The sequence below is a fragment of the Lissotriton vulgaris genome, chromosome 9 (assembly GCF_964263255.1).
Source record: "Lissotriton vulgaris chromosome 9, aLisVul1.2, whole genome shotgun sequence".
Taxonomy (NCBI): Eukaryota; Metazoa; Chordata; class Amphibia; order Caudata; family Salamandridae; genus Lissotriton; species Lissotriton vulgaris.
This window is the reverse complement of record NC_141697.1, coordinates 417,546,717-417,570,713: the sequence shown is the minus strand read 5'-3', so window position 1 is coordinate 417,570,713 and position 23,997 is coordinate 417,546,717.

The following is a 23,997-nucleotide window of genomic DNA, read 5'->3' as shown; positions in this document are numbered from 1 at the left end:
AGCAAATTTGTGATTCTATGTCAGGACCGGAGGCTTCTGATTATGCTAGTTTAACGCTTATTGAAGACAACAGAGGTAATATCCCCCACCGGCTTATAATAAAACGTTTTGAAGGTCGATTCTGACGACCAGTCTGCACAATGCATGATATCATGAATGCTGGAACCCAACATGAACGATTTTGATGCCATAGCACCCCTGACAGAATGCGCACCAAACATGGTGATGTCAATGCCTGCTTCTTTCATAACATAACGAAGCCATCTGGCAATGGTGGCTGCAGCCACTGCTTTGAACGGCTTTTGTAGTGCTATCAAAAGCTGCGAACAGCCCTGAGGCCTAACAGCCGCAGTACATTCCTCATAAGTCTTTAGACATTGTACGACACATAACTTTTCATTTTCCTGAAATGCATTATAAGAAACATGTGTGGACAATGTTTTAGTGCGTCTAACAATCTGTAAAGAAACTCCTTCCGGAGTAAATACTCTACCTGTTATGTCCAGCGCGCGTACATCCGATGACCTCCCGCAAGCCGACAGGCAAAGTAACATGGCCAACTTGGCCGACAACTGCTTTCTGGAAAGAAGCGGGTTCGCTGGCCATTTGTCGAATAGGTCCAAAACCCGAGTAACGTCCCACAAACCAGAATACTTAGGTTTAGGGGGACTTTCTACTCTAATACCCTTAAACAATTTGCACACGACAGGGTGCATACCAATAGGCCTACCATCCAGCTGGACATGGCCCGCTGAGATGGCAGATCTGAAATTGTTGACCGACCGATAGGCCAAACCCTGTGACGCCTTATCCGTCAGGAAGTTTAGCACATGGGGTAAGTCGGCCCCCACGGGATCCAAATGTCGTTCCACGCACCAATCCACCCAGCCTTTCCAGGCCGAGGAGTATTGCTTCCTCGTGGAAGGAGCCCAGGCCTGCTTGATGAAATCTGCAGCCCTGCTCGAAATCCCTGGCACTTGCCACTGTTGCCTGAAAGCCTCCAGGCCATCAGCCGAAGTCTGCCCTCCATTATCAAAGGATGCCTCTCTTGATGAGGGCCCAGCAACAGTATCGTCGACTCCGGGAGGAGTCTGGGTAGGTCGCAGCTCCACTGCATCAGTTTGGGGAACCAAGATTGCGACGTCCACCAAGGGGTCACCATGACCACTTCCACTTTCTGCCTGATCACCTGCGACATCGCTCTGGGGATCAGCAAGAAGGGGGGGAACGCATACTGCACCCCCTGTGACCAGTCTTGGAGAAAAGCGTCCGTCGCTTGAGCCAACGGATCCGGCCTCCAACTGAAGAATCAAGGGATTTGGAAGGTCAGCCTCGACGCAAATAAATCCGTCTCGAACGGACCCCAAATCTCTTCCACCCACTCGAACATCCTCGGGAGCAACTTCCAGTCGCTGAAGTCCCTGAGGTACCTCGAGTTCCAATCCGCTACCTGATTGGAATGACCCGGGAGATATTCCGCAATGATCGATATCTGATTGCGCAGGCAGTAATGCCAAAAATCTTTGGCTATCTGCACAAGCATGGATGACCTCGTGCCTCCCAACTTGTTGATGTACCTCACTGCCGAAATATTGTCCAGTCGCAAGAGGATACAACAGGATGTCTGCTTCGGGGACAACGTTCTCACCGCGAACGAGCCCGCAAGCAGCTCCAGACAGTTGATATGAAGAGCGAGCTCTTCCGGGGACCATCTCCCTCCTGTGGAGATGTCTCCACAACGCGCGCCCCAGCCCCATCGGCTGGCGTCGGACTCTATCGTGATTTCCGGGAGGGAACCGAAGATCGCACGGCCGTTCCAAGCGTCGACGTGTCCCAACCACCATTGCAATTCTGTCCTCACCTCCTGCGTGAGGGGAATGCTGTCTGAATACGAGAGACCCTTCTGAAGATGTCTGATCTTCAACTGTTGCAGAGCCCTGTAATGTAGCGGGCCCGGGAATATCGCCTGGACTGAAGACGCTAGAATTCCTACCATTCTTGCCAGTGCTCTTAGGGAGACAGTCTGGCTGCTTAGCAGTTTCCTGATCTCTTTCTTGAGATCCCTTAGCTTGTCTTTCAGAAGGCACAACTGGGCTATTACCGAGTTCACCGTGAACCCTAGGAAATCTATAACTTGCGAGGGAATCATGACCGACTTCTTGGCGTTTATTACAAAACCCAGATCCTGCAAAATAGTCGTGGTCAGCTGGAGGTGCCGCAAAAGAGTCTGCTGGCACTGGTCCACTATCAGTATATCGTCGAGGTATATGATGAGGCGGATACCCCTCTCTCGGAGGTACGCCACCACAGGCTTCATCACTTTGGTGAAGCACCAAGGAGCCGAGGAGAGCCCGAAAGGCAGAACCAAATATTCGTACCATTGGTCTCTCCACCTGAACTGCAGAAACCTGCGATGCGGGGGAAAAATCGGAATAGAGAGATACACGTCTTTCAGGTCTAGCCGGACCATCCAATCCCCCACTTGCAGAAGATCCGTTAAGAGATGGATGCCCTCCATTTTGAAATGGTTGTACGTCAGAAATTGATTGAAGTCCCTGAGATTTAAAACTAGTCTGTTTCCTCCCCCTTTTTTCTGAATAACAAATATATTGTTGCAGAAACCGTGAGGGCTGTGAACACTTGGTGCTATCGCGTGCTTCTGCAGCAAGGCCGCAATCTCTTCCTCTATAAAACTGGCCTCTAGTTGGAAAAAATGGAGAGCTGAGGGTATGCTTGACTGAACAGGACGTGAGTAAAACTCCAAGTGAAAACCCTGAACCGTCTGTAAGACCCAGGCGTCCTGTGTAAGGTCTCTCCACCGCCCTAGGCAGTGTTGAGTCCGACCCCCCAAAGGAAGAAGGGAAATATCTGAAAGTCTCACCTGAGCTCTGTTGGTGCTTGAAGTTCCCCCTGCCATTTCCGGATTGGTATCTGTTCTTGCTGAACCTCCTACGGGAGGGGTAGAAGGTCCCTCCACGGGTGGAGTCAAAGTCATTTCTGCCCGTTCCGAAGTCGCCTCTGTGGGAGCCGGGAGGACCTCCTCGGCCTGACGAGCGACCCCCGCCTCGTCCGGCCCTGTGAAAAACACCCTGGTTCAGTGCGCGTTTGATGCCCGATTGGGCTTTATCCAACGCCGTAAAGGTACCTACGTACTTGGAGACGTCCTTGACGAACTTGTCAACAAACAGAAGGCCTTCTGCAAGGGGCCCCGGCTCTGCGTCAGCGAGCTCTGTTAGATTTAAATCCATCTTCATGAGCAAAGATTTCCTCCTCTCTGCAGAGACGGCACAATTAGCGTTGCCCAAAAAGCAGATGGCCCTTTGGGTCCATCCAGCCAGCACGTCAGGATCTATAATGACAGAGGTCTCCTTGGCCACAAAGGCCATCTCCAAGATTTTTGCCAAGGGGCCGATGGCATCCAGCATCTTGTCCTGACACCCCTTCCATGCCCTGTCCAATCCTCTCTTCGGATCCTTTGTGAACTTCTTTAAAAAGGTGAGAAGGTTGGGGTCTATCTTAGGCGTTTCCGCCACCTCATCGGGGGTGACGTGTACTGCGCCTCGTGTGGATCCCTTATGCGGCCCTTTTACGTGTGGATGCGGTTGTTTCACACTCTCTGCCCCCGTAAGTAGGGACTGTAGGGATGAAATCGCGGTGGCCATTAGTCCACAGTCTTATATCAGAATCTGGAACCTAAACGCTAGGTCGCTTGTCAGGCACCATCTAGATATTTTCGATCTGCTAGATAAGGATGCTCCTGACGTGTTTTGCCTGACGGAGACCTGGCTGCAGGATGCCGACTCGGCCGTTGTCAATCTGGCCTTCCCGCCGGAATACTCGGTATTCACCTTGAACCGAGCTTCTAGAGGCGGAGGAATAGCTCTTGCGGTCAAGTCCTGCTATTCATGTACGTGGCATGGTCAAAAAATCCCGGGTTGCGAAAGTGCAATGTTTAAGGTAGCTATTACACCTAATTTCACCCTGTCGGGGCTACTGATATATCGGCCCCCAGGGAGTGAAGTGGCTTTTAGAACGGCGCTACCTGACCCCATTAGTGAACTGGCTGCGGGGTGCTCCAATTTCTCCATCATTGGAGATTTAAATCTGCACTTTGACAACATAGCTAGCCCCACGGTGTCCAGTTTTGTGGCCGATCTCGAGGCGCTCCAGCTGATTCAGTTGGCGGCACAGCCCACCCATTCAGGGGGTCATACCCTCGATCCGTTTCTTACCAATCTTACGGATGCCTGCATCTCCAGCTACATACCTCTAGCATGGACTGATCATTACTTGATACAGATCCAGTGCCCTATACCGGCTAGACAATCTAAGCCAGTGGTGTGTACTATTCCAAGACGTCGCTGGAATAAACTCAAGCTAGACGAGTTTTTCCATCTCCTATCGGTCGACTCATTTGACATCACGGGGTCGGCTGATCAGGTCTATGACAGGTTTTGCCATTGGGTTTCCAAGGCTTTAGACACACTCATTCCCTTGGCATGCTGTAAAACTGGAACCGGTAAAGCCAGCCCTTGGTACGATGACTCGCTACGGGCACTGAAGGTTTCTTGTAGGCGTGCAGAGCGGGCTTGGCGCAAGTCTTATAACAGCATGAAGAAGGTTCTCTACCTGTCTACGGTGAAATTGTATCACCGGGCAGTGTGTAGAACCCGTGCCGCCTTCTATGCTGCACAATTTAGGACGAGTTCGAACCCGTCTAAGGCTATCTTTAAGGTACTGAAAGACCTCACGGCCAAGAAGGTAACTTCGACGCACCAGAGCTCGGTGGAGCACTGTGAAAAACTGGCAGAGTTCTTTCTGGAAAAGGTAAATGCCATTTATCGAGCTTTTCCGGTGACCACCCCCGCGGCTAATCCACCTCTTAAGCCGTTTCCATCTGAGGGGTTGCATTCCTTTCCTATCCTAACATCTGATAGTCTCGACACTTTGGCCCGGCAGGTGAAGTCGGGGTCCCCAGAGGACCCGCTCTGCCCAGATGTGTTCAAAGACCTAGCGGCACATGAGACCTCGCCGCTATGCTCTCTGATCAACTCGTCACTCACATCTGGCGAGGTACCACTGAAGTGGAAGCGAGCCATGGTTCGTCCTATCCTCAAGAAACCTAGCCTGGACGGTAGCAAGCCTGAGAGCTATCGGCCAATTTCACTTCTGCCGTGGCCGGCTAAGGTGACTGAGGCCCATGTCAACGCAGTCCTCTCGGAACATCTCCGCCATGCAGATATCCTCGATGCTACGCAGAATGGGTTTAGGGCCGGTCACAGCACGGAGACGGCTCTGCTTTATATGGTGGAGCATCTTCGCTCCGTGCTTGACGCGGGACAAACGGCAGCGCTGGTGCTATTAGACCTGAGCGCTGCCTTTGACACCGTCTCGCACCTGATCCTTCTGCGGCACTTAGAGGAGGCTGGTGTCACCGGCATTGCTCTCCAGTGGTTCCGGTCGTTCTTAGCCAATCGGGCCTTTAGCGTGACCGTCCCACCTTACCAGTCCAAACTCCATCCGTTGAACCTGGGGGTCCCCCAAGGCTCCTTGCTGAGTCCTACGTTGTTCAACCTTTACGTAAGGCCGCTAGCTGAGGTTGTCAGGCAATGGGGTATGACGATGGTGTCGTACGCCGATGACACCCAGCTAGCGGTCACGATCAGCGGGGATGCCGAAGTCGACGCCCCCAGGTTTCAACAAGGACTGCGGGCGGTCGCCAGCTGGATGACGTCCAACTGTCTCCAGCTGAACGCTAGTAAGACCGAGGTCATGGTCTTTGGCAGACAACCGGATCTTTGGGGAGAGAGATGGTGGCCAGGGGAGTTGGGTCCTGCTCCCATCCCAGTCGCCGAGCTTAAGAACCTCGGGGTCTGGCTGGACCCTACCCTTACGTTTGTGTGTCATACCAAACGGACGGCTGCCTGCTGCTTTGGTATCCTGCGTGGGCTCCGTCCAGTGCTTAGGTTTTTCGATGCCCCCACGAGGCAGCTCATGATCCAAGCCACAGTCATCTCTAGGCTGGACTATGCGAGTTCCCTACTGGTTGGACTGAATCAAGCAGAGATCGGGCGTTTACAACGGATCCAGAACGCCGCAGTTAGAGCGGTGGTAGGCCTACCAAGATTCTGCCCTACCACTAGCACTCTGCGTTCTCTGCACTGGCTCCCGGTGGCCCAGCGGATCCAGTTTAAGGTCCTCTGTGTCGCCTACAAGATTCTGAAGGGGTCTCCAGCAACGATTCTTATGGCTCTCGTAGCTCATTACACCCCAACCCGAGCCTTAAGATCTGCGGACCTGGAATTGGCTGTTGTGCCACGCTTTAAACGGAGTAGGGCAGGAGGGCGCTCGTTTCAAGTTCGCGCGGCGGTTCTGTGGAACTCCCTGCCCCCGGTGATTCGGGCTGAGAGGGACCTGCTCTCCTTTCGCCGTGCGGTGAAAACTTTCTTATTTCCTTAGGTTGTTTACTGTTTGTCTATTGTTTCGTTGTGTTGTGCTGCTGCCTTGTCGGGCGCCAGGACGCTCCTTAGCTGGAGCATCTGTGCGCCAAATACAAACGCATAACATAACATAACATAACATAACCTGATTCGGGATTTCGGGTCTAGGGCATTCTGACCGCAAACGATTCCTTACCTCCCTAGGGAAGCTCTTACGTAAGTTCTCATGAATATAAGCCGTCACCGCCGTAGGCGGCACCCAGTCCTGTGACCTGGGGTGTACTATTTCCGATGGGTCAAAGGTGAAGGGTGTGTGAGCCGGCGCAAGGCTCTTGGGCTGCGCCGCCTTTGCCTTCTTCGGAGGGTTGTGATCCTCTGAAGTGTCCGTGTCCGTATCCGTGTTGGTACCAGTGTCTGTGTCCGTGTCGGTATCATGGACCCTACGCTTAGCTGTGGCTTTGCCCCCTGCGTATGAACAGTCCGCCATGTCCGGCAAGGTAGCTAAGGCCTGCGTGTGAGGCCAAGTGGCAGTGTCCCCTGAAGGTGGACCCGAGGCGGACGCCTCGCCTTTCTTTTTCTGAGGTTTAATGAAGCCATGTCTCTTGGCGAAACCTTCTAGTTGTCGTCTTATGGGACGAAGGGCTGAAGCAAGTGCCTGTTGCACCGTCTGTGGGACAGTAGTCTCCATCGCCCTGTTAACTGAGGACTGGACCGATGCGTCCAAGGCACTAACCAGGTTGTCCTCCAAGGCAGCCGTCTGCCTAGTCTCAAAGTCCTCCTCCTCATTGTACCCTTCATTATACTGTTCTTCTGACATCCTGATGTATTGGGAACTAATCACCCTATAGGTTGTTGACACTCAGGGCCAGGCACAAGGAGGGTCGGGGAGGCTGGGGGGGTCAGCCCACACAGCACACTTAACCTTTCACCACCTTCAACCCCCTCAGCAAAGCTGTAGTCAAACTGGGCCAGGGTCCCAGGCCACCGCAAATTCCTTGAGCGTGTGCACACTCCAAAACGGCCTTTTCTTGTATTTTACAACCTCACCAGGCGATATCCGAGGCAGAGGGACCCTTCCTAACTCTCCGATGCAAAAAGCGTAAGTGAAACTAAATTCGCGGGTCGCGCCGCAACGCGCAGCCCAAACGCGACTGAATTCTACCAAAATCCAGCCCAATTCAACGCGTTTTGGGCGCCCGTCGCGGCCGAGAGCCACCCGGCCTGTACTCGCGTCAGCGGCGATCAGGGAAGCCAGCTGCGCATGCGCTAGACGCGCGTTCGTGAAGGGGAACACCGGGACCGATACACCTTGGCTCAAAATGAAAATAAAGGCGCCCGTCTGCCTCCGGTCAGCGACCGACGCTACCCTCGCGCCGCTGAGGCGCGTTCTCTGCCACAAAAGAGGAACTGAATTACAGAACGGCGGGCGCAGAGGGGGCCCGCCGAAGCACCGCTACTCCCCCTAAACAGGTAGCTACCTTAAGGAATATAATATGTGGAAAACAGTGCTCAATAAGGTAACAACCATACAGTAGTCATGCACAAATTAGCGAAAATAAACATCAGAGGGAGTAAACGAAGGTGCACTTAGCTCTGTGAGCAGCAAAGAAAGAGGAAGATGGCGGCAGGCTAAGGCCTCTTATGGACTAAGGGGGCGTGTCTATGTGTAAGACATGATGGGATATGTAGTTTAACGTTATATTTGAATGAAAAGCAAACATTTTCATTGGCTGCTGTGAGCTTCTAGTAAAGATTGAGAAGCATAATCAGAAGCCTCAGGTCCTGACATAGAATCTACACTGGCTTCCGGTGAGGCAGATGTCTTCATTTAAAGCACTGTGTTATTGTCACAAGGCTTTTGCTAATAAAGGACTGCGGTACCTTCCATCGTTGGCTAGATGATATGTACCGGCGAAAAACCTAGGATCGGCAGGGAATAGATTGCCTTCTGTTCCCAAAGTAAAGAGATCATGCTCATGTGGAAGTTATTTTACTTAGTTGGCACTGAAGTTGTGGAATGGTTTGCTGCTGGCAGTTTATCAGGTTCAGTTGGAGTGTGCCTTCAGGAAAAAAATTTAAACTTGGTTCTTTAGTGTCTGATCTAGGGGAGTTTAATTGTTGCACTTAGGGCTGCGGATACCTGTACCTAGTGCTGGGACACCTCATCTGAGGTAGCTATGCGCTTACAAAAAGCGTTATTATTAGGATGGGAGAAGAATGGGGCCAGAATGGGGCCATGTTTCAGTGATGAAGAATGCACTGTGTGTGTGATACTTGTATGAGGCCTGCAAAGCTGAGTACTGTAGATTATTGGCCAACAAGCATGAATTGTAGGGTGTGGCCATAGTGAAATACTGATCTGGTAACAAATGTGTTTATGAACTCAGTGTGATCACTGATGAAATCATGACTGGAAATCCTTGGGCCATTGTTAGGCAATAAGCTTACTGAATGTAGCAATTATAACCATCCTGAGGATATGTGGTGTGGCAGTAAGCCAAAGATGTATCATCCAAAATGTGAAAAAAGCATAAGCTTCATGTTTTTCTCCCCATGTGAGGAGGTGGTGGTGGAGCAATGGTACCAATTATAATGAGGAATTAAGGTGGTGCTCTCCTTCTTGGCCAATTTCCTCATACTTGCTGTTTTCCGGTTAGATAATTATGGCTGCTCTTGTACAAGGTTGCCATTATTTTTGCTTAATAAACCCAGCAGAATCGAAAACAAGTAAACAGGTGAGTTGTGCGGAGCATGGATTGTTATAGCGACCTTTTGTTTTCTTTGCATGTTGTAATGGATGAGTTTCATATTCTAAAAACTTACTATATCATTAAAGTATACCATAAATGTAACACAAATACCACTTCTAGGTGTTCAATGAAGGTAGCTGGTCAGCATGCCATATTACAGGATACTATATTAACATGCTGCTCTAACTCCACCTTGGGGTTCAGCTAACAAAGATCACTACTACCGAGATATCCTCCCTCCCTAAGTAGCTTTAACTCGACTATCGGATTGATCGCGAAGTGGCGCTATCTATCTGGCCTCTCCCCTGAGTTGTTGTTGCTCTGCTTATGGGTAGACATAACTCTGCTTCCAGGTACTCCTAACCGTGATCACTATAAGGTTCATCCAGCTTTCTCTCTGAAAAACGAATTTTGATATTGCAAAGCACTAATGGCCTTGAGCTTCAATGATATGTGCCTGTCTCGGAGTGACCAAACAACCAATAATAACAAACCACCTTAAACACAACACAACAGATCAACACCTCAGATTCCAACATGCAGAGATTGGAAAAACTATGACCTGTTAACAACATGGCCTGGGAGACCCAGCAATAAATTCAAAAGAAAGTCGTTGTTATATACTCAGGCCACACCATGAGCCCTTAGGTTAATCAAACAACAAAATTAATATTTCATAACAAATGGATACTAGGGTAGATTTTCTTACTTCTGGAATTCCCAAAGAAGATACAAGTAACTACTTACCTCATCATGTTACAGTTGGATTATGCAAGTTATCTGCATCCTGACGTACCACGCACCAACTATGAGACTCCTTCAAAGAATCCAGAACGCAGCAGCAAGACAACTTCGACATGTAAACCTCTGAACCCTCATCTCCCCTTTTATAGATGTAGTCACTGGTTGCCTGTCGGTAGATGATCTTCCGTCAAGGTACTATGCATTAGACGCAAGGCAATTATTGACAATAGAACACTATTCTTACAGGTGAAGCTTACATGATTCTCTATGGTCGCCACATTCCACATGAGCACCCGAGCTAGTCACTCCATCCCACAAGAAGAAAAACAACAGTTGAACCTTCTTCTCTGTCCAAGACACTAAAGTATGGAATTCACTTCAAGCAAGGAAACAAACCATCAAGACCCACCTGTATTCAGGAGGATGGCGAAGCACTGGATTTTTCGTACCTGAATCCTGATTTTCAAGAAGATAGTGAAGTTCTAGCTTTCTGCCTACCTGAATATATTGGAAACAGACAGTCCAGCTTCATCCTACTACAACCATGGCAGGATGGGAATCTCTGGATCCTAGTTAGAACAAGCAGAAACTTTGAACATATACCTGTCAACGCAAACTTGTTCCCATTATCACTCACTACACAAGACACAGGAGGCTCAGAGAATACATATCTCAAATGCAAGAGCAGCCATTGCAGACGAAATGGAGAGCTTTGGCTGCCAATAACGGAAAAAATAGAATGACAACAAAATAAGAGTATCTTTAACAAGCCAGAGTGTACCATTATCTACCCGCAATACATTCTTTGGGAGCCAACTAAATAACTGCTAATCTTCTGCATGACCGTTGTAAGCCTGTTACACATGTTGTCATGCTAAACATTTATGGTAACCACAAGGAGATGATGGACAGAGCACTGAAACTTTTCAGACAGTAACCCCCGGTCAAAGATCTGGGTTGAATCCATCATCGTTCTTTAGCTCACTCAGCCACCCCAGTTCAGACACAGCTATATGCAAATCAGTCTTGGCCCTGTGCCTCATGGCAACAGTCAAGCCCGAACTGCCAAGCCATGTCTTCCCTGGACTGGAAAAAGGCATCCTGGGACCAGTTTCGGGCTAACAGCCCTCATCAGCCAGGTTAGCTTGAATCCAGTGGCAAAGTGAGCAAGGGACCCACGTCTGGGCTGGGCGTGAGTGTCTGAAAAGTTTCAATGCACCGTCCATCATCTCCTTGTGTTTCCTTTGTTCGCCCTAAGTTGGCAGGGTATGCCCTGACGTGGGTCCCTTGCTCACTTTGCCACTGGATTCAAGCTAGCTTGGCAGTCGTGGGCTGTTAGCCTGAAACCGGTCCCAGGATGCTTGTTTCCGGTTCAGGGAAGACATGGCTTGGCAGTTCGGGCTGGACTGTTCCCATGAGGCACATGGTTAAGACTGATTTGCATATAGCTGTGTCTGAACTGGGGTGGCGAAGTGAGCTAAAGAAAGATGATGGATTCAATCCAGATCTGTGACTGGGGTGAGTGTCTGAAAGGTTTCAGCGCTCCATCCATCAACTCCTTGTGTTTGAAACATTTACGGTAAGCATAAACCACAGCTGAATGACCGCATGAATGAGTGCCTCAGAGATCTGATGGTCCAATTAGATTAGATTTTTTTGCTATACCTCGAAACAGCCATATTCATTAAACCAATTGGTAGTATTATGATGTTCATATACAACTAATGTTCTCCCATAACCAATGGTGTGAAGAAATGATCATGAGTTAACTTCTAGATGTAAGAAATTGCACAATAGATTTGCGCAAGAACAACATTGCAAAAATATGGCACAGCATGAAAACTACTTGACAAACTAACTATTATGCATGACTAATTCATTAACACTGGCCCCCCATGGAGAAGTATGCTACTCATTCACAAAGGCAAAAACAACAGTTGATGGACAGAATGCAGAACAATGTCATACATTCACCCCAGTACAGAGATCTGGGCCTAAATCCATCGTTTTTTGCACTCCACACCACCCCAGTTCAGACATGGCCATATGCAAATCAGCCTTGACCCTGTGTCTCATGGGAACAGTCCAGCCCGAACTGCCAAGCCAAAGGAAAACAACATTGAATGTTGCTTGTGGGCTTCCACCAGCCAGCACAATGGAGTGCTCAACATTCCAATGTCCTAATTCAGATTAATAATGTGTATATAGCATAATGAACATTTTGCACTAAAAACACAAACGCTGCATTTTGTAAAACTGATTTTTTTAATGTCCATGACTAAAGAAGGCCCAAACTTCTTTGATTTTAAACGCAGCCATGATGTGTGTTTCGTTTCTTGTTTCCTTACATGTAACAAAATGTCCACTTATGAAATGCCATGCGTTGACATGCTGTTCTCGAAGATCTCCGTAGAAGCTCATTCTCTTTCCTCTGTGTCATCAATTCAAGCTTCATCTCTTTCCTTACTGTACCACAGAAGGTATATCCTTCTATTAAGCTCATCATTGTATTGTGTGTAATAAGATGTGTACTATTACATCCGTTGACATTAGGGTCTTTTTTCAGTTAAATTCGGTTCCATAGTGCTGTACTGTGATTGGTTGAATCCATGACACGTTATTTTTTTTTTTTTATTCTTATACTTTATTTTTCCAGTTTTTGCATAAAGAAAAAGGTTAATCATTACAGTGCAGAGTACCGCATAGGTGATAATAAAGCACATGCATAGCAAATATAATGTAAAATGATCACAGGTAACAATGAAAATAGACGGTGCAATATGGTAAGATGTCGAGGATGTACAACCAGTGGAAGCAATAAGTTGTTTCGCAATATAAAGATACAAGAATCACAACAGCGATCAAGCATTACAAATAAGGACACATTGATATCTACAGTAGGCAAAAAAAATAGATTGATCCAACGTTCCTCTCAGAACTGACATCTAGCCAATTCCTTCGGGAACAATGCCGCTCGCCGTTTGTGATTCCTGTTCGGATTGAGTCTTGGCTATGTAGTCCCTATATGGGCCCCAGATATCTACAGGTCGTGACGAGCTAGGGATCAGGGTGGAGTATTCTTCGCAGTTCACATTGCAAAATGCCAAACTCCGGAGCCACACCTGCAGGGAAGGGGTTCTCTTGCTGCCCCATAAGAGAGCAATCTCCCCCTTGGCCAACAGGAAGCCCAGAGCCGCCAGCTTCCTGATCTTTTTAATGGAAATTGGCCACATAGCCCAACAGTGTGATCTCAGAGGTGGGTAATAGTTGCATGGACAGCATGTCTCCCAGTGTGGAGTGAACGAGGGGCCAGTACTGGTGTATCTTGGGGCATGTCCAGGCGAGGTGTGCAAAATCGGCAAATGGAGCCAGACATTTCAGACAATGATGGGGCCTGTTGTGATCTATTCTATGGGAGCGTGCGGGAGTGTGATACATTCTGCGAAGGAATTTAAAATGAAGTAACTTGGCCTGCTGTTCAACAAGACCTCTTTGGTAGCCCTACAGCACTGTTCCCATTGGTCGTCCGTGATGGGCCTACCAAAATCCACCTCCCAGGCCGCACGCACCTTAGCGTCGGATATAGGTCTGGACGCCCCGCATTGCTTATATAATTTCGAGACCAAATATGCACCAGTAGGGTTCTTTATCAGAGGTGTCAGAGGCGGGGTTGGTTCGGGGGCCAAAGGAAATGAAAGGAAAGTGGCCGAAGCATGGAGTGCATACGTGTCATGACGAAAATGTCCATAAAGAAACGCTCTGTGAATCGGGCCTCCTCTGATACTGAGAAGATGTGGCAGTCAGGAAATAGGTCGCCTATTGTGCGAATGTGACATTTCTCAAATGTACGCTGGACCAAGACTTCACCAGTAATTGGAAGCAAAGAAAGATTAGGCAGGGGCAGCTCAGGAGAATAGAGTAGCTCGAGTCCAAGCAGTCTGCGCAGCTTATCCCATGCCCAACATGTGGTGGAGACAGTTTGAATGTCTTGGGGATCCCGAGGGAATCCCTTAGGTAGGATATTAGAAAGGTGGCGTGGGAGCACCAGGTCTACCTCCGGTTTTAAATATGGGACGCGTGCGTCAGGTTGAAACCATACATGTGCGCAACAACATTGTGCTATGAGGTAGTACAAATAAAAATCAGGAACCCCAAAGCCCCGCCTCTCATACGGTAGGGTCAAGGTCTGCCAGCGAACCCGAGGTGTCTTGTCTCCCCAGATAAGGCGCAAAAACAATGATCGCAACTGTGTAAAATAGTCTTAGTAAGAGGTATGGGGATATTGTTAAAAAGATATGAAAACCGGGGGAGGACAACCATTTTAATTATGGCAACTCTACCAGCCATTGATAACGGCAGCCACAGCCACTTCGCAATTGGTGATTCAAGGGAGCTAATAGCCCTGCCGTAGCTAAGTCTGATCATAGTGATGGTATCTAGATGGACATAAACCCCAAGATATTTAACTGCCTCACTGCACCATTTAAGTGGGAACTCACAGGACCAGGCAGTCGTGCCAGTCGTTAGCGGGAAGATGACCGACTTATGCCAGTTAATGCTGAGCCCATAGAATTTGCCGAACCGAACAATTTCCAATATCAAGGGCTCCAGATTCAGATCTGGCATCCTAACATATAGAATAGTATCCTCCGCATAAAGCAAAACTAAAAGGGGGCCAGTGCGGAACTGGAGGCCGCGGTGCAAGTGTTTTTCATGAAAATGGCGCACTAACGGGTCCATGGCTAGAATAAAAAGCAGTGGAGACAAGGGACAACCCTGTCTCGTACCACGGGATAGAGTGAATGAGTCGGAGATGGTACCGTTGAGGCGTAATATGGCGGTGGGTTCAGTTTACAGAAGCGCCACCGTGGAAACAAAACATTCTGGCATACCCATATGCCGCATGACAGACAAAAAAAGGCCACTCGAGTGAGTCGAATGCTTTTTCGGCATCCAAGAGGATGGCGGCAGCCGGCGTGGCAGGGTCGATCTATGTAATACAGTGAATAAGGTCTGAAGATTCAGGGAAGTGGACCTATGAGGAACAAAGCCAGACTGCGCCGGCGAAATGATGGATTCCATTAATAAAGACAATCGTATTGCAATTACCTTAGCCAGTATTTTATAATCGAGGTTTAATATTGATAACGGCCTATAGGAGCTACATAATTTGGGATCTCATCCAGGTTTGGGAAGTAGAATAATGACCGCTTCTCTGAACGTCGGAGGAAGGGTGCCTATTTCAAGCGACTCCGCATAAACCTCCACCAATCATGGAACTAAGATGTATGCCTTATAAAAATCGGCAGAAAAGCCGTCGAGACCAGGCGCAGAAGAGCCCCGCAGTGCATCAATGGCTTCAATTATGCTCTCCTGTGACATGGGAATGGACAAAAAATCCTGCATATATCGTTCCAAGTAGACAAGTGCAATTTCGGCCAAGTAGTTCCCCTGTTCACGCAGATCTACAGTATTTCTGGAAGTATGTAATGTTTTGTAATATGAAAGGAAATAATCGCAGATTTCCGGGGTAGAGTGTTGTAGGTCGTCATGCGGACCGGCAATTTCCGTAATGTAAGCAGAGTCACGCGGAGGGCGTAGTGTGTGCGTTAGTAATTTACCAGGTCTCTCAACTTGCCATATCTTTGCGCGGCGTGTTGTTTATTAAGGAATAGTAACTCACGCTCAGCCGTTTCCCTAGGCGCTTTGCCTCTCCCGTACTGGAGGTCGAGCCACAACGCTCTCGGTCCAAGGCAGCAATGTCCTTCTCAATGCGATTCAGGGTAGAGAGGAGATCTCGTAGGACTCTGACATGTTTGACAATACAGACGCCTATAATATAAGCCTTAAACCCCTCCCAAAAGACCACCCAGGTGTCGACCGTCCCGGTGTTAGATTAAAAATACTCCTCAATTGCTTGCCTAACCTCCTTATTAAAAACCTGATCCAGTAGCGCATTTCCGGGGAATCGCCACTGTCGTTCGTAGCCTCCCGGCCTGGGGACATTCAATCGGAGCACGACAGGTGAATTATCTGAGTGTGTGCGGGGAAAAGTGAGTATACCATCCAGCCAGCCAGCCACCCCCGGGAATACCAACCAATAATCTATCCTGGTCCATGTGTTATGAAACCCCGAATAGTGTGTGAAGTCCGGAAGGCGTGAATTGAGTCTGTGTTCGACATCTATCAAAGAAAAGTGAGTACATATGTCTCTGAGGGCTTGTCGGGCACAGGGATTGGCGTCAGGGGAAGCTGAAGTACTGTCTCTGGATGGGTCCAATAATAAATTGAAATCACCCCCAAGTATCAATAGCCTGGGGTCAAGTGACAAGAGCTGAACCTGCAGCTTGTGGAAGAAGGATGGGGAGTCTACATTGGGGCCATAAACCCCAACTAGTGAAATCTTGTGCCCCATCAGTGAACCAGTGACGATCAGGGTTCGACCTTCAGCATCAATCAAGGTTTTGTGCAGTGAAAAAGGGACACGTTTGTGTACTAAAATTGCAACCTCCCTGGCATAACGACTATAATTGGAAAAATATCTATGGGAACCCCAACTCGTCGTTATAGGAGTGCGGTCAGAGTTAGACAGATGCGTCTCCTGCAGAAACACTGTCGATGTGGTGTCTGACGATATAGTTGAGGACTTACTTACGCTTCCTAGTATTATTTAATCCTCTGATATTCCATGACATCAAAGAGAGCCCGGAAGGAACGGGCTGGCGTCCTAGCTTGACCATTGAAGAATTAGCACCTCAATTGCACCGCAATGCATGTCTCTCACACGCCATAAACTAGCACCTTGATCAATAATGCAGCAAAAACCATTGAAACTGAACAAATGACCCCTCCCCCCCACCCACCACCCAGCCTCCTACTAACCCCAAAGAGGCATACCCCATCGTTGCTAACCAAATGCCTGTGCAATGAAATCAGTATCATCATTGTAGGAGTCAAAGGCGCACATAGCAAAGTGAACATATTATATAAAGATATTGTGGTATTCACCATAGGGCGTGGCAACGCAACGCCGGTCGGGCAATAGAAAGAACTATATCAGCATGAAGAAGAAAAATGTGTGCATGAATTAAACTTAGCATTACAGACTGATAAATGCATAAAATCGGTTAACCAGTCCCGGGATGGGAGAAAAGTTCTACACTGTCCTGTGACCCCCCCTGTGATGGGGAGGCGGGGTGTGGCACAACAGGTGACCCAGAATGGTTTTTCTTATAGTTCTGGCAGAACTCCTGTGCCTCCGTAAGGGTGTCAAATATGCAAGGTCTACCATCCACATCTACCTTTAATCTCGCCAGATACAGCATGCCGTATTTGAGCCCCAAGTTCTCCAAGGCAGCCTTGACTCCATGGTATTTACGCCTTTCCTCCTGAACCATGATGGTAAAGTCAGGGAAAAAAGCCAACTTGCTACCCTGCCATTGGACGTCTCCCATGTCGCGGGCCGAGCAGAGAGCAGCATTCCTGTCCCTGAAGTTCATGAGCCTTGCAATGATGGGTCGCGGGGGAAGGCCATACGACCAGTGGCGGTCGTCTCCGGAACGCCGATGATTCGGATATTATTTCGGCGGCCGCAAGCCTATAAATCTTCTTTCTTGATAGCTATCTCTTTGAGGATCTTTTCCACTCTGTCCAGTCGTTTCAGGGAGGCTGACACACCGTCCTCAAAGTCCGAGACCCTCGCCTCTACGACATCCAGCCGTCGGTTATGCGCCTGAATCTTAGTTCCCATGTCGGCCAATTTCTTGTCCAGGTCGTCGAATCGACCATCCAATGCCTTAAAGCCGGCTCTTATCTCGGCTAGCATGGCTGTCACAAGGGAAGGAGGGTCCCTGGTGTCACTTGGGCCAGCAGCCCCAACAGTCAAATCAGGAGGGACATTCGAAGCCGGGCCAGCAGCCTTATCAAACTGCAGCACATGCTGTTTAGGGTCCTTCTTCACCCATCTCAAGAGGAGAGGAAAGGGACTTGACTGTGGCCCAGCAGTTCTATAGCCCCGGCGAGACCAGAGGGCAACAAGACGAAGAGTGAGCATGTGGGTGTCTCACAGCCAAAGCGCCAGGTAACAGAATCAATACATGGCGGACAAATCAGCGCAGCAGCTGTTACAACACTAGGCAGCAAATAGAGGGTTGATAGGCTCCCACATGAGAATGAGCGTGAGGTCACACAGGATCCGTGATATGTACAGGGTAGAGCGCAGGGGAAATCGCAGAACGCTGCAGCTGCAGAGCGTCAACTAGGCACACAGCGCTAGGTGGGACGCACAGGACGTCTCGAGGAAGGCGGCCAGCTGTTTGTTGACGGTCTTCTCGATGACTTTGGCTGGAAACGGGAGTAGCGAGATGGGGCGGTAGTTCTTGAGTTCGGTGGGGTCTGCTGTAGGTTTCTTGAGTAGAGCGCTCAGTTCGGCGTGCTTCCAGCTCTCGGGGAAGGTGGCGGTGTCGAAGGAGGTGTTGATAATGTCCCGCAGGTGGGGTGCGATGACAGCGTCGGCCTTGTTGAAGACTTGGTGAGGGCAGGGGTCAGTCGGAGATCCGGAGTGGACGGAGTTCATCATGCGGACGGTGTCAACAGTGGTAGTATTAGCCCCCTGGAAGGAGTTAGTGCCTCCAATGGTCGCCAGTCATCAGCGGGAAGTCAAGGGCTCAGGACAGTTTGCGCCCCCAGGTCCACAGTATCCGGGGTCAAGAAGGCTTCTGCACCACGTACACGCTCGCGCGTGTGTTCACCCCAGGGTAGGCCGCTGCTCACTCCGGCCGCAGCACAACCAGGAGGGGCTGAGGGGGGAGTCAGCGCACCCAACGGGTCCAGCGCCGCCGCAGCTCCAGAGCAGAATACCGGGGCCTCCTCGCAAGCCCGCCTCTCTCCCCGCCGAGACCAGTGCGCCAGCCCGGCACAGACAAGCCCACAAGGCCCGGAAAGCCCGAGAGAGCCGTGCCAGTGGGGGGGGGGGGCCCAGCCAAAGCTGCAGCAAGGGGGGGCAGAGGAAAGCCCACGTAGAGGAGCGTGGGGGGAGCGCCGGGCGCCAGTCGGGGCAAAAACTCACCACCTCCGCAGATGTATTTTCCTCCGCCGGGGAAGGCCGCAGGGCCGCGCCAGGTCTTCACGTCGGCCCGTCTCGCCCCAGCCCCGGGAATCTCAGCAGCCCGCGTCCGGCATCAGGATGATCCCCACGGTCTCCGGGGGTTGCAGGTGGGTGTCTGCTGATGTTTAGATGCTCCTTCATCAAGCAAATAAAGGATTATTGCGCCCGGCCGGCGGAGCTTCAGGCAAAGGCGGCCTTCTTGGTCGCCTCCTTGGCCACGCCCCCGACACATGTTATTAATTTCATATTGACTACATTTCTTTGGCTGCCTATTTTGCTATAAAAAGCTTTATATTTGGAGGTGAGCTACTCTGGTTTGCCCCGACTCTATGAGAGCAGACAAATGTCAGTCTGCCTCTTGCTTAGGACTTTGAATATTTTTACTCTGAGACTTGACTTCCTGTCTGATTTTTTGCTGCATTTGAAAGAGCCTTATGATAATTCCCTATACTGATTTACAATGCATTTTGACAGATTTTAGGACTAACCATTATTTTTTCCTTCTGTATTGAACTTTAAATATTTAATAACTGTTCTTGGTTTCTAACTTTTGCTGGTCTTGAGCCTTTCTGACGGAGGCTTATTTAATTGACAATGCTGAATTGTTTACTGTTCATCTAATCTCCCTAGGGACACATTGCCTCATATGTTCTTGAGGACAACATTGTCTATGTATGCTTTTTTATTTTAAGATTACCATATAAGATAGTATCAACAGTTAGGCATCGTCGGTTGTGAAAAGAAAGGGACAAGCTCTGATTATGAAGATAGGATAGGAAGCAGAGGATTTGAAAATCATATCTGTTATTTATCAGCAGAGCTAGTCAACATTTTTATGGCTGAGGACTATTCCTGAACTAAAGGACAGTAATACTCCAAAGAATTGGTTCAAGATATTAAAACAACCTTTTTGAAATTAGTGACAATTCTTTGACCCTCAGAACGACAAAGTAATTTCCCATGGCAAGGCAAACCCTTGCGAAAGGTTGACAGTTCCCCTAACGGACCCTCTAGACTTCAAAAGATCATGCCTTTGATGTCTCTTTGATGTCTACAGTCTGACACATTTTTTTGATCTGCTCTATTTTGAGACTTTCCTTATGCCCGTGGTAAGGCAAAGTTAATTTTCTGAATGAATTCTGTCATACTATTTTATTTTTAATTGCTTCACATTTTTTTGTTATCGATATCATTGTCTTGATTCTTATAAATAAACATCATACTCAGTGTTAAGTTGCCTGGAGCGCCACTCCCTTTGATGTGTATTCTGATAATGCGTGCACACCACAAAACAAAAAAACACAGTATAAATGATGATTTTATTATCTGGACATCATTCTAGCACTGGTTAGTAACGCCAAGCCAGAAATTGACGGTTATGATAATCATGCAATAAGTGTGTGTACATAGTTGAAGACACGTCTTGCATCAGATAACTTCCCATCACACCCTTCTGCACATACGCAAGAATGCAAACATCATTCACATGTAAAAAAAACAGGGTGGAATAAGTGTGTATCGTTCAGTATGCTGAGAGTCTGAAATCTCACAATAGCAAGGAGGGATTGAAGACTTGGGCAGTGGGGCATGGGGACCGGAACTGGGACGGAAAGGCGGACACTGGGCCAAAGCGGCAGAGACACTGGACATTGGAGATACTGATAAATGCACTGAGGCAGGGAGATACCAACACATGCACTGGTGCAGGAAGATACCAAAACATGCACTGGCGCAGGGAGATACCAACACATGCACAGGCACAGGGAGATACCAACAAATGCACAGGGGCAGGGAGATACCAACACATGCACAGGGAGATACCAACACATGCACAGGGGCAGGGAGATACCATAACATACACTGGGGCAGGGAGATACCAACACATGGACTAAGGCAGGGAGATACCAACACATGGACTGGAGATGCCATCACATGCACTGGGGCAGGGAGATACAAACACATGCACTGAAGCAGGGAGATGCCAACACATGCACTGGGGCAGGGCGATACCAACGCATGAACTGGGGCAGGGAGATACCAACTCAGGGACGGAGGCAGGGAGATACCACCACATGTATGGGGGCAGGGAAATACCAACACATGGACTGGAGATACCGTCACATGAACTGGGGCAGGGAGATACCAAAACATGAACTGGGGCAGGGAGATACCAACACATGGACTGGGGCAGGGAGATACCAACACATGAACTGAGGCAGGTAGATACCAACACATACACTGGGGCATCGAGATAACAACACATGGACTGAGGCAGGGAGATACCAACACATGGACTGGAGATGCCATCACATGCACTGAGGCAGGGAGATGCCAACACATGCACTGAGGCAGGGAGATACCAACACATGAACTGGGGCAGGGAGATACCAACTCATGGGCGGGGGCAGGGAGATACCAACACATGCACTAGGGCAGGGACATACCAACACATGGACTGGAGATACCAACACATGAACTGGGGCAGGGAGATACCAAAACATGAACTGGGGCAGGGAGATACCCACACATGGACTGGGGCAGGGAGATACTAACGCATACACTGTGGCAGGGAGGATGCCAACACATGCACTGGGGCAGGGAGATGCCAACACATGCACGGGGGCAGGGAGGATGCCAACACATGCACTGGGGCAGGGAGATGCCAACAATTGGACTGGGGCAGGGAGATACCAACACATGCACTGGGGCAGGGAGGATGCCAACACATGCACTGGGGCAGGGAGATGCCAATAATTGGACTGGGGCAGGGAGATACCAACACATGCACTGGGGCATGGAGATTACGATGCCAACACATGCACTGGGGCAGGGAGATGCCAACACATGCACCGGGGCAGGGAGATACCAATACATGGACTGGGGCAGGGAGATACCAACACATACACTGGGGCAGGGAGATACCAACACATGCACTGGGGCAGGGAGGATGCCAACACATACACTGGGGCAGGGAGATGCCAACACTTGGACTGGGGCAGGGAGATACCAACACATGCACTGGGGCATGGAGATTATGATGCCAACACATGCACCGGGGCAGGGAGATGCCAACACATGCACTGGGGCAGGGACATACCAATACATGGACTGGGGCAGGGACATACCAACACATGCACTGGGGCAGGGAGACTATGATGCCAACACATGGACAGGGACAGGGAGATACTAACACATGCACAGGGGCAGGGAGATGCCAATACATGCACTGAGGCAGGGAGACGCCAGCACATGCACTGAGGCAGGGAGACGCCAACACGTGCACTGAGGCAGGGAGATGCCAACACATACACTGGGGGGGATGCCAACACATGCACTGAGGCAAGGAGATGCCAACACATGCACTGGGGCACGGAGATACCAACACATGCCCTGGGGCAGGGAGATACCAACACATGCACTGAGGCAGGGAGATATTTATTTTATTTATTTATTTATTTATTTATTTATTTCAAAGGTTTTATATAGCGCTGCTGGACCTGAGAGTATCAGAGCGCTTTACAAGGAAGGTAGACATAATACGATAAAGTTAACAATGTGCAGGAAAATGCAAGGGATATAGTATTGCAATCAGAGCGCTATACATGTAAGGACAACATAATAAGATAAAATTAACAATATGAAGGACATTCATAAGGGATATAATATTGTATTGAGAGGAGCTAGGGGGTAGAGAAACAGGGATGTACATTAATGGGAAGATGCATGCTGAGAGTTGAGGGAGAGAAAGGAGTGTAGAGAGGGTGAGCGAGAATATGAGAAGGAGTGGGATGGGGTGAGGAGAAGTATGGGCCAGAGAAGAGAAAAGAGTGAACATGATCAAAGACAATCAGCCTAGACACCCCAATATCTGTTGAGGAGGAGTATTTTGAGTTCTTTTTTGAAGAGAGAGTAAGAGGGGTTGCAGCGAAGATCTTTGGGGAGAGTGTTCCAAATCGTAGGAGCATTACCAGAGAAAGCACGGGCTTGGGTCTTTTGGCATTTAAGTCTGGGAGGGATCAGGACTAGGGAGTTAGTGCTCCTCAGAGACCTAGAGCAACCTGTTTTTTGTAGTTTGCTTGCAAGGTAAGAGGGGGTGTTTTGGTGAAGAGCTTTGTGCGTGATAGCGGCAATCTTGTAGGTGGATCTTCCTTCTATTGGGAGCCACTTGAGATTTTTGAGGACAGGTGAGATGTGATCAAACCTTTTACAGTCAGAGATAAGTCTGGCAGCTAGGTTGAGAACAGATTTAATTGGAGTAAGATGGACTTTTGGGGTGCCGGCAAGTGTGGCGTTGCCATAGTCAATCCTAGAGAGGACAAGCGATTGGACAACGATTTTGAAATCATCCGCTGGAAGGAACGGTTTAATGTTCTTGAGGTGGAGAAGGGTGAAGAGAGCGCTTTTGGCTGCATTTTTAATGTGTGGGATGAGATTAAAATTTTGGTGGATGCTGATGCCTACGGATTTAACAGAATTAAAGGTGGAGAGGGAGCAATTAATTGCTTTGATATCATTGATCCAGAGTTGGATGGGAAGGGGATTGTTTTTGGGGGTGAAGAGGATGATTTCAGTTTTTTTCGGATTCAGTTTGAGGTGATTCAGATGGAACAAGGCTTGAACTCTAGTCAAGGTGTCATTGAGGTGAAGAATGTCTTTGTGGGATTTAATCTTGTAGTATAATTGTGTATCGTCGGCATAGAGGTGGTAGCTGATTTAAGCTTGTTTTAGGATGAGGGTGAGTGTTCCATGAAATGATCAAATAGGGTAGGGGAGAGGATCAATCAATCAATCAGTGACACTTGTAAAGCGCGCTACATACCCGTAGGGTCTCAAGGCGCTGGGGGGGGGGGGGTGCCGCTACCGCTCGAACAGCCAGGTCTTCAGCTTCTTCCTGAAGGAGAGGTGGTCTTGGGTCAGGCGCAGGTCGGGAGGGAGGGAGTTCCAGGTCTTGGCGGCC